The sequence below is a fragment of the Nannospalax galili genome, unplaced genomic scaffold, assembly GCF_000622305.1.
Source record: "Nannospalax galili isolate Female #2095 unplaced genomic scaffold, S.galili_v1.0 scaffold660, whole genome shotgun sequence".
NCBI classification, from domain to species: Eukaryota; Metazoa; Chordata; class Mammalia; order Rodentia; family Spalacidae; genus Nannospalax; species Nannospalax galili.
Window position 1 is genome coordinate 4,682,985 of NW_008349073.1, and position 9,842 is coordinate 4,692,826.

General features: G+C 42.0%; 1 pseudogene; it reads left to right on the forward strand.

The window, feature by feature from the left end:
- Positions 1-6,297: 6,297 nt before the first annotated feature.
- Positions 6,298-9,842, forward strand: part of LOC103744589 — a 93,929-nt pseudogene continuing 90,384 nt past the window's right edge.

The window sequence follows — 9,842 nt, forward strand, 5'->3', positions numbered from 1 at the left end:
ATATAATAAGTTTTTTTTTTAAGGATGTGATTATTCTTTCATTAGAGAATGTGAGAGAGACACATTTAAATTATTGCATGTTTTACTCTCATTATTGAACCTAATACTCTTTTAATATTAGTATCATTAGGCATAGTGCATATTTTCTTTTTCAATGTTTAAGTAATTAATTAATTAATTTTTATTTTATGTGTATGAGTGCTATGCCTGCCTGTGTGTAAGTGTACCCGTGTTGTGCATTGCCCACGGAGGACAGAAGTGGGCATCAGATCCCACGGAACTGGAGTTATGAAAGGTCGTAAGCCACCATATGGGTGCTGGGATTTGAACCCAGCTAGTCTGCAAGCTCAGCCAGTACTCTTCACCACTGTGTCATCTCTTCAACCCCAGCATAGAGAATATTTTCATTTTATCTTAGTGAATTCAGTTATGTAGTTAAGAACTATTGAATAGAGAGTTGTTTATTAGCTACTTTTCTGTTGCTGGGATAAACACCATGATCAAAGCAACTTATAGAAGGAAGAGTTTATTTAGCTTATGGTTCCAGAGGGATAAGAATCCACTGTGGTGGGCAGACAGGGCAGGAGACAGCCAAAGCATAAAGCTGAGAGCTCACATCTTCAAGCATGCACAGGAAGAGAGACAAACTGCAAACAGGGCAAGGCCATGAATGTTCAACACCCACCTCCAGTGATGTGCTTCCTCCAACAAGACCACACATGCAAAACCTCCACAAACAGCAAAACCAACTGGGGTCAAGTAGTCAAACACTTAAGAGTCCATGGGTGGACATTCTCATTCAAACCACCACAAGGACTGAGAATGATAATTCTATTTCTACTGAACAATACTGAAATAATTCATTCTATCAAGCTTTATTTATGTCCCTTGAATTGTCAACTAGATTATTCTGAATGATATATTGGAGACATGTTCACATGCCTTAAAGTATTTAAGAAAACTCTGCTCCTCTAAAAATGAGATTCTAACTATTTTTAGTAAGATTATCCATTGTAAAACTGAAATGGCAAATAACCACGTGTGTCATAAAGCTTTGCAATAATTGATGCTAATTTAGAATGCCTGCTTAACAAACACACCCAATTTCCCTACTCATAATTAACAACAGAAGTTCAGAAAAAGTTGCCCACAGACATTTTTGCTTAGTTCGCATTGATCCAATGGCTGCTATGGTTCTGAGTGTGACTGAAATTCTTGATCTTGGTTTTGTTTTAAAGTAATTATTGGTCTTGATTTTTAAAGAAAGATTTTTCAAAGAACAGGAAAATGAAATCTATGACTAAGACTGAGTTTATCAGCCATCTAGCTTGAGTCTTTTGACTCTTCATTCCTGTCTTCTAGAAGGCACTATCTAGTAGCAGGCATTCTTTCTTTCATTCATTATGCTCCCTCTTCCATGATGTTCCTGAATCCTTAAGTGTAGGGATGTATGACTTAGGGTTAGGAAACCCACAGTACTTATTCTTTGCATTTTGATCAGTTGTGGAATTCTATAATAGTCTCCCTCTGTGGCAAAAATAAGCTTCTTAGGTGAGTGATGGGAGCTACACTTATTTGTGAGTACAGTGATATTTTAAGTTTCAAGTTATAATGAAGAAAAACAGAAACAAAATCTTACATTGTAATAACAAGAAAAGTTTAAAAAACATAAAAACATAAATTTATACTCTTATATTGGGCTAGTGACTATAAAAGGAGAATTATAATGGAACACTAACAATTAAGATCCCTGTAGGAAATACTGTGCGAAAATGAAAATTGCTCGCTCCAAGGTCTCTGCTGACAGAAATTAGACTCATTTTCTGTGAAAAATGCTAACTCTCACCTCTGGTAATTGGGAAACATGAGTAAATATGTAGACATATGTGTATTTCCTGAGTTTTGTTTCATAATTTTTATATATTCTAACAATGCTGTAAAAACTCTCCCAAGTTTTGACTACAAGTGTAAATATATTTATCTTTTCATTTGTATATATATTATGTCTCTTTCTTTTAATTTTGATAAACTTTGAGACCCAGAGTCAAATTTTATGATCAAGAGTGTGTTTGGGTAAGTGATTTTTTATTGATGTCTATATTTTATATGATTTTGTAGCTTAAACACCTTACTCAGTCTATCCAAGTATACATCAAACTCATGACTTGTTTGCTAAAAATTTGAACAATAAATGATATATTTCTGAAATCAATTGCTACAATAGGTCCTAGTGAATTATAATAGTAGCCTCTTTTATGGAATGATAACACATTTTTGTTAATTTAGGCTTTCATACAATGCAGTATGGAATATGTAGGAAAACCAGCTGAAAATGTAAGAAGACTTAGTCACTTGTTGGGGAAGGCAGAGGAGGACTACTTATTGGACAATCACAGCTGGATACCGACAGTAATTTAACTACAAAAATTAAAATGTAAAGAAGTAATAGAGGTTAATTGTGATATAGAAGAGAGAAATGGGAGGCCTGCGGACATAGTTATAAGTGAACTTGCACGTTCAAAAGACATTCTTGTATATTACATCAGGCACATGAGTACAACCGTGTCTGTGCACACATGCAAACACTGTAATGACTGTTGAGAAACTAACCCTCCTGGTGTCAACCTACTGGAAGTTGGCCACAAGTAAATAGACATACAACCTACATAAGGACTTAATACCTTATCTAACTTTAAGGCTAAAGACATTCTACAGAGTAAAGGGGGATAGCGACATATTTATGAAACTTGTAGAAACCCTTTGCATCTGAGAGAAGGGGACAGAATGACCTGACACATTTTATCTTTTGGAGAGAATAAAGAATACATCATTATAGGTATGCAAATGGCAGAAGCATTAAGAAGGTTATATGCTTAAGCCGGGGGAACTCATTAAGCTAAGGATTTTCAAAAAACAAAATAACACAACTTATCCCTAAATTGGCTAATCAGTGTTGAATAACAAGTTAAACAGAATGGTTTCATAAAAGTTGCAAAAGTGAATTAATGCTCTGAGATAAAAAACAAAGTGAACACAAATCTGAGTGAAAAATAAACATTAAGAAAAACTCTCTGGGGGCCTTAGAGATGGCTCAGTTGTTAAAGAGCAATTGTTGGTCTTGCAGAGGACCTGAGTTTAGTTCCCAGCCCCCACATGGTGACTAACAATTGTTGGTAACTCCAGTTCTAGGAGATTCAAAACCTTCTTCTAGACTCCTTAGGTACTGTACACACATGGTGTTCTAGTTTGCCTTCAATTGCTGTGACAAAACACTCTGACCAGTACCAACTTGTGAAAGGAAGGATTTACGTGGTTTATATCTCCCAGGTTAGGGTTCATCACCGAGGGAGCATAAGGTAGAAACTCAGGGCCAGAACCTGAAGGCAGGAGCTGAAACACAGGCCAAGGAGGAATGTTTTTTACTGGTTTGTTCCTCTGGCCAATAGTCAATCGGCTTTCTTATACAATACAGGACCACCTGCCAAAAGGTGGCAGTGTCCACAGTGGGATGAGCCCCCTCACATCATTGAACAATGTAAAAATTACCCATACAGATATTACCATAGACCAGTCCAATGGAGGCAATTCCCCAAGGCTGCCTCTACCCACGTGTGTAATGTTGGCAGCTGAAGCTATCCAGCACCACTGACCTCTTGTCAAATTGACACATAAACACATCACCATTGAACCACAAGCATTGCAATTCTTATCCCCAAGGTATGATGTTAATATTAATATCAAACGTTAAACAATACAACTTTAAAAGTTCCACAGTCTTTAATAAAACCCAAACAGTTAAAAAGTTCACAGTATCTTTTAAAATATTCTCCACTGTGGGTTCTTGCCAAATAAATAACAAGTTAAATACTGTTTTATTTCAAAGGATACAATCAGACACACTTAAATAAAACCAAAGTCCAGCAAAGTAGCTCAAGGCTAAACATTCACAATCACTCACAATCTCCTGGGCTTCAAAGGGCTTGGGTAGCTCCATTTCTCTGAGTCTACTGTCCACAATACACAAAGCTTCTCTGCTGGCCTCTGGCTGACTCCACCCCAGACCTACTATTGCTCTTGATGTACATCCCATGGTTGTGGCATCTCCAAAAAGCTGAGGTCTCCACTGAAACTGAGGCTGCACTTTCAACAAATGGGGTCTTCTGGTCTTCCAGAGTGAAAAGTCTTAGATTATCTCCAGGGTCCCTTCAATACTGGGGCTCTTCACCCTATTGGAAGCTTCACTTTTCCCAATGACCATTTGCTGGTGTAAACATTTGTGAATATGTATAATTTGGGGCTGTATGACAAGGAACACAGTTCCAGATGGGGGATATCTCCCTTTAAATGGTTGATAAGAAATTCCCAAAATTACAGAGACTATTGCCAGAGCTGCGGGATATCTCACCAGAACTGGAGATAAAACCCTACTGCTGAAGACAGGACATACTTTAGACACAGGAGTTGGAGCAATGGAGCAAGAATTGACCTGGAAGTCCTCTACCTGAAGTTTAGCTATAATGGTTTTAGAGAATACTGTGAAGCTGGTAAGTGAGAAAACCAATCAGTATTCCAACCCATCCCTAAAGCCTAATAATCATAATGACCAGCCTAGCAAACTACCTCTATTGGTGCAGTAGTGGCACTGTTATCTTGGGGTAATCAGCAGCTATCCAAAGGGACTTAAAGACCTGTCAGTGGGCATGAACTCATGGGTAGCACTGTAAACACAGCCAAATACACATGACTGGAGAGGTCATAGATCTTAGAGAAAATCCTATCTCTGTCATATCTCTAGACAAATTAACTTTTTTACTATATGCTGAATATAGATAATTATATTTATAGGCAAATGTACCAAACATCACTCATCAAAGAAGTTTATTTTTTCAACAGATGGAGGCTACTGAAGAATCCCACAACTGGTCAGACACAGAGAAAATATGTCTGAGAGACACCCAGTCCTAGGGTGTGGGAGACAGGCTTGAGCCTAGGGTGAAAGTCTTATTGACAGCCATACAGCAGGCCTGATGCAACAGCCCTACTGCTGGAGCCACAAGGAAGACCTTGTGACATTTACTCCCATTAGAAGATCATGAGACTGATGCCTAGAGCTCACCACTCCCTAACCACCACCTTTGGAATTCCAAATTGCAACATTTAGATATTGCAACAGTCAGGGTCATTTGGTTTCCAGGAATCCAGGCTCTGTAATCTGAAACCCAGTATGCTAATGAGGCATCCTACCCCTATTCTGTGATAGGATGTTAAGTCTGTTATGCTAATAAGGTATCCTACTTGCTGTGCTGTGATTGGACTACTACCCCTATATAAGCTTGTGCCTTCTTGCAATAAAGCAGACCTGTGTCACTGTACCTGGTCTCCTGTGTCTGAATGCAGCTTGGCTGACACAGTCTCCTCACGAGCCCTGGGGTCTGGGACCAGGCAGAAGCAGCGATGACAGGAGGCAGCACAGGGCAAGCAGAAGAGCTGCCTCAGCACTGGGCGAGCAGAAGAGTGGCCTCAGCCCAGGACAGGCAGAAGAGCTGCCTCAGCCCAGGGGGAGCAGAGGAGCAGCCTCGACGCCCACAAGAACAAAGGAGTGGTACCTATGAGAAGGGAGGAGCAGCCACCACTGGTGGTGACCACAGCTGGCATCCAACATGGGGCACGAAAAGCCTGAACCCATGAGGCTGTAACACTTGGGTTGTAGCACTTTGGGCGTCTGGTGCCCTTTTTGCCAGTAATCCTTCCGTGGGTGCTCACCGCTTTCTTTCTTCTGGATCACTGTCTTTGATTTGGTGTGTTGTTCCTGTCTCTGCTGATCATCCTCTTGAACAGCTCCTGAGTCCTTCTGGGTACATCTTGCAGTATTTGTGACCTCCAGTATGGGGAATAGTCATCCAGCTGCTGCCGATCCCTGCACTGCTGAACTGGTTTCTCTCCTCAGGAGTAGGCAAATTAGGGTAACAGAGAAGGAAGTAACTAAGGTATTAGATGAAGTGTTAGCTCTTGGTCCTTGGTTTACAGATTCCTGATGTTGGGATCCAGAGCAATGGGCTTGTGTGCTACTCATGGCCAGAAAGAGAGAAGTCAGGAAGGGGCGTCCATTATCCGGGCTGTTCTACACCATTGTGACTGCCATTCTGGCCTTGCTTCGGGGCATTCCCCCTGATACCCCTGAGTAGACTAATCTCATACTATAAAACATAGATAAACAAATAAAGCAACAGGATAGTGAGGACGGCTTGTCCCAGGCATTTCCAGTCAAAACCAAACCAACTGATTTCTGATGCGGAAATGATGACTGCTGATAATCAGGTAAAAAATGAAGAACTAGGGCCCGAGGGTCCCCCTGATGAAAAAGAAGAAGTCGAGATCACCCCTGCCCCGCCATTACAGGGCAGTGGCTACCCTCCACCATCTTGTATTGGCTTTGATGAGAAGTGGGAAGTTAAGGCTGCCTCCGCTTCGCCATTATGGGACGATGGCTACTTTCCACCATCTTTCACTAGCTCTAAGGAAGTTTTCCCCCAGTCCATCCACCCCTCCCTTCCAGAGGAGGACTGGAAGCCCCTCCTGCCTAGGCCCCTCTCTTACAATGGGTGATTTTCCACAGTTTTTCCCAGTTATTGTCAATCAGGGACTACAGAACCCTAATGTCTGCAATCCATATTCTCATGATACTTTAAAAAAGCTGCGTAAGGCAGCCATTGAGGATGACATTCATTCCCCTTGGTTTGGTCAGCTGTTAGATAAAATCAGCCATGCAGCTAACACCCCTATGACTGGCAAAATATTGCCCGTGCCTATCTACAGGGAGGTGACTTCCTCTTATGGAAAGCTGCCTATCAAAAAGTGTAAAAAACAGGCAAAATGCAATAGAAATGCCAATGTTCAAAACATTGGGTTTGATGCTTTGGTAGGGCGTGGCACTTTTGAAACCCCACAAGCCCAGGCACACTACTTTGAACAAGTGTGGCTTTGTGTGCTCCGTGCTCAGAGCTATAAACATTTGGTCCGTGCCTGCTCCTCTTGTGCCCCTCTTCTACTTCTGGGTCTATTACAACCCACTGGGACCCTCCCTAGAGATCTTGGCCCAAATAAGATATGACAAATGGATGCCACTCATTTTTCTCCTTTTGGCAAGCTCAAATATATCCATCATATCATTGACACCTGTTGTTAACACAAGGGTGAGGCTATGCTTGTGTCTTTCCAGATAAAGTTCCAGCCCCCATTTGGGTCCCAGTCCCCATTTGGGTCCCAGCTCAGAACATCAGAATTGCCTGCAACGGAAAACCTCCCTCTACAACTACTGACCCCAGAGACAGCAGCCTTGAAAAAAATGACCACAGAAAGACCGACCCAATGTCACAGACAACAAAAGCCACCAACCAACCTGGGGAGACCTTGAACATTTCACTCCGCAAACAGAGACATTAGCTGAGCTAAGTCCTCAATTTAGAGGAAAACCTTGTCTATGTTCCTTATTATTTATATTATCAGTATTGTTAACTCGAGTGTTAGCAACTCTTATTAACCCCCACCAACCCATCAACATTACTTGATGGATTTTTAATGTAGCCAATGAAAAGGAGGTAAATTCCACATCAAAATCTACACCCCCTGACCAATGGTTCCCTGAACTAAGGATGTACCACACTTCTGTCTGCCTTGATTGGTCCCCTTGCTTTGTTAACCCTTCTCCTGATTTTTGGACTTTGCATTGTTAATTTTGTTAAGGCTAGTTTGATTAGCTGTTGCTCCGCCTCCAGATCTTGCCAGGCATGTCTCTGCTAACAAGGACCCACTGTTTTTTGCCCTTACCAACCAATAATTGGCCTCCAACGGGTTTCAACAAATCCTTGACCACTGAGGAGGCCTTTAAACAAGCTAATACTGGATGTGCTGCCTCTCTCTCTGCCAAATCACACAAAGGGACCCACCTTTCGAGGGCTGGTAGTCAATGACAGTTAAGATCCCAACAGATGGGAAAACCTAAGACAGGCACAGTCCATTATGCTGGGTGACCCTTGAGGTGGGAACAACAATGTCAAGGCAAAGAATCTCGATTCCCACTGGTTGGCATAGAGTTGGCACAACCTGCTCTTAAGAAAGCTCACCATCTTAAGGGAGGCAGTTCTTGATACAATGAACCCCTGAGCCATTTACTTTGCCTTGATGTATCTGGACTGATATCAATATGCTTTATATTCTAAACTATACCTCACCTTTAAAAATTAAAAGAAAAAAGGAGGAGATGTGGGAGACAGGCTTGAGCCTAGGGTGAAAGTCTTATTGACAGCCATATAGCAGGCCTGATGCAATGGTCCAACCCCTGAAGCCACAAGCAACACCTTGTGACATTTACTCCCATTAGCAGATCATGAGACTGATGCCTAGAGCTCTCCACTCCCTAATCACCACCCTTGGAATTCCAAATTGCAACACTTACATATTGCAACAGCCAGGGTCACGTGGTTTCCAGGAATCCAGTCTCTGTAATCTGAAACCCAGTATGCTAATGAGGCATGCTACCAGCTATTCTGTGATAGGATGTTAAGTCTGTTTTGCTAATAGGATGCTGTCTCTTATGCTAATAAGGTATCCTACTTGTACTGTGATAGGACGCTAAACCTGTTATGCTACTAGGGTATCCTACTTGCGTGTGATTGGACCACTATCCCTATATAAGCGTGTGCCTTCCTGCAATAAAACAGACCTGTGTCACTGAACCTGGTCTCCTGTGTCTGAATGCGGCTCCCCTGACACAGTCTTCTCACCAGCCCTGGGGTCCAGGACCAGGCAGAAGCATTGATGACAGGAGGCAGAGTGGAGGAGCAGCCTCAACACCCGTGAGAACGAAGGAGTGGCACCCGCGAGAAAGGAGGAGCAGCTGCCACTGGCGGTGACCACACTAGGGGACACATCTACAATGGAACCTCTGCACTTAAGTCTCCCAGAACTTAGGGGAATGGGGAGGGGCATACAGAGAAAACTAGTGCATCCCTCAACTCTCACCAGTGATGCTTCCTTATAAAACAAAGTGCAATGCACACAAAAGGCAATAACTGGCCAAGTTTTAAAGAATAAGTGCCTGGATAGGAATCCTATATCAAACCTGTTCTCCCCTCGCAACACACACAAACACACACACACACACACACACACACACACACACACACAGCTCAAGGACCATTGCAGAAAAGGGGGCATAAAGATTGTCAGGGAATTATTGAAGACTGATTACTACTAGGTGAGGGAGACTAGGCCTTACCACCAAACTTTAGATAAGCTAACTAGACTCCAGTGGATGAATTTGCACTGAAGGACATCTGAGTACAAATGCTTGACCGGATAGGACGTACTAGGTATGGGGGACTACATGGGGTATGGTCGGCAGGTAATTTTTGGGGGAGGGTGTCAAAATTTGATTAAGAAATTTGTATGAAATATGAAATGCTCAATAATTTTTTTTTTGGGCTTGTTTGAGACATGGTCTCCCTGTAGCTCCAGCTGTCCTGGAACTCACTATGTAGACCAAGCTGGCCTTGAACTCACAGGGATCCCTCCTGAGTGCTGGGATTAAAGGCGTGTGCCACCATGCCCAGGACAATAAAATTCTTTTAAAGAGCAAATATAAATATTGATGAAACAAGGAACCAGAAACTAAATTATTTTGAAATGCACATAAACAATTAATAAATAATAAAATAAAAATAAATTTAATTTAAAAAATTCATAGGGAGCCTGGTGAGATGTGGCAGCAGGTAAAGGTACCTGCTGCCAAGCCTGATGACCTGAGTTGGATCTCCAGGGCCCACATGTTAGAAGGGGAAAAT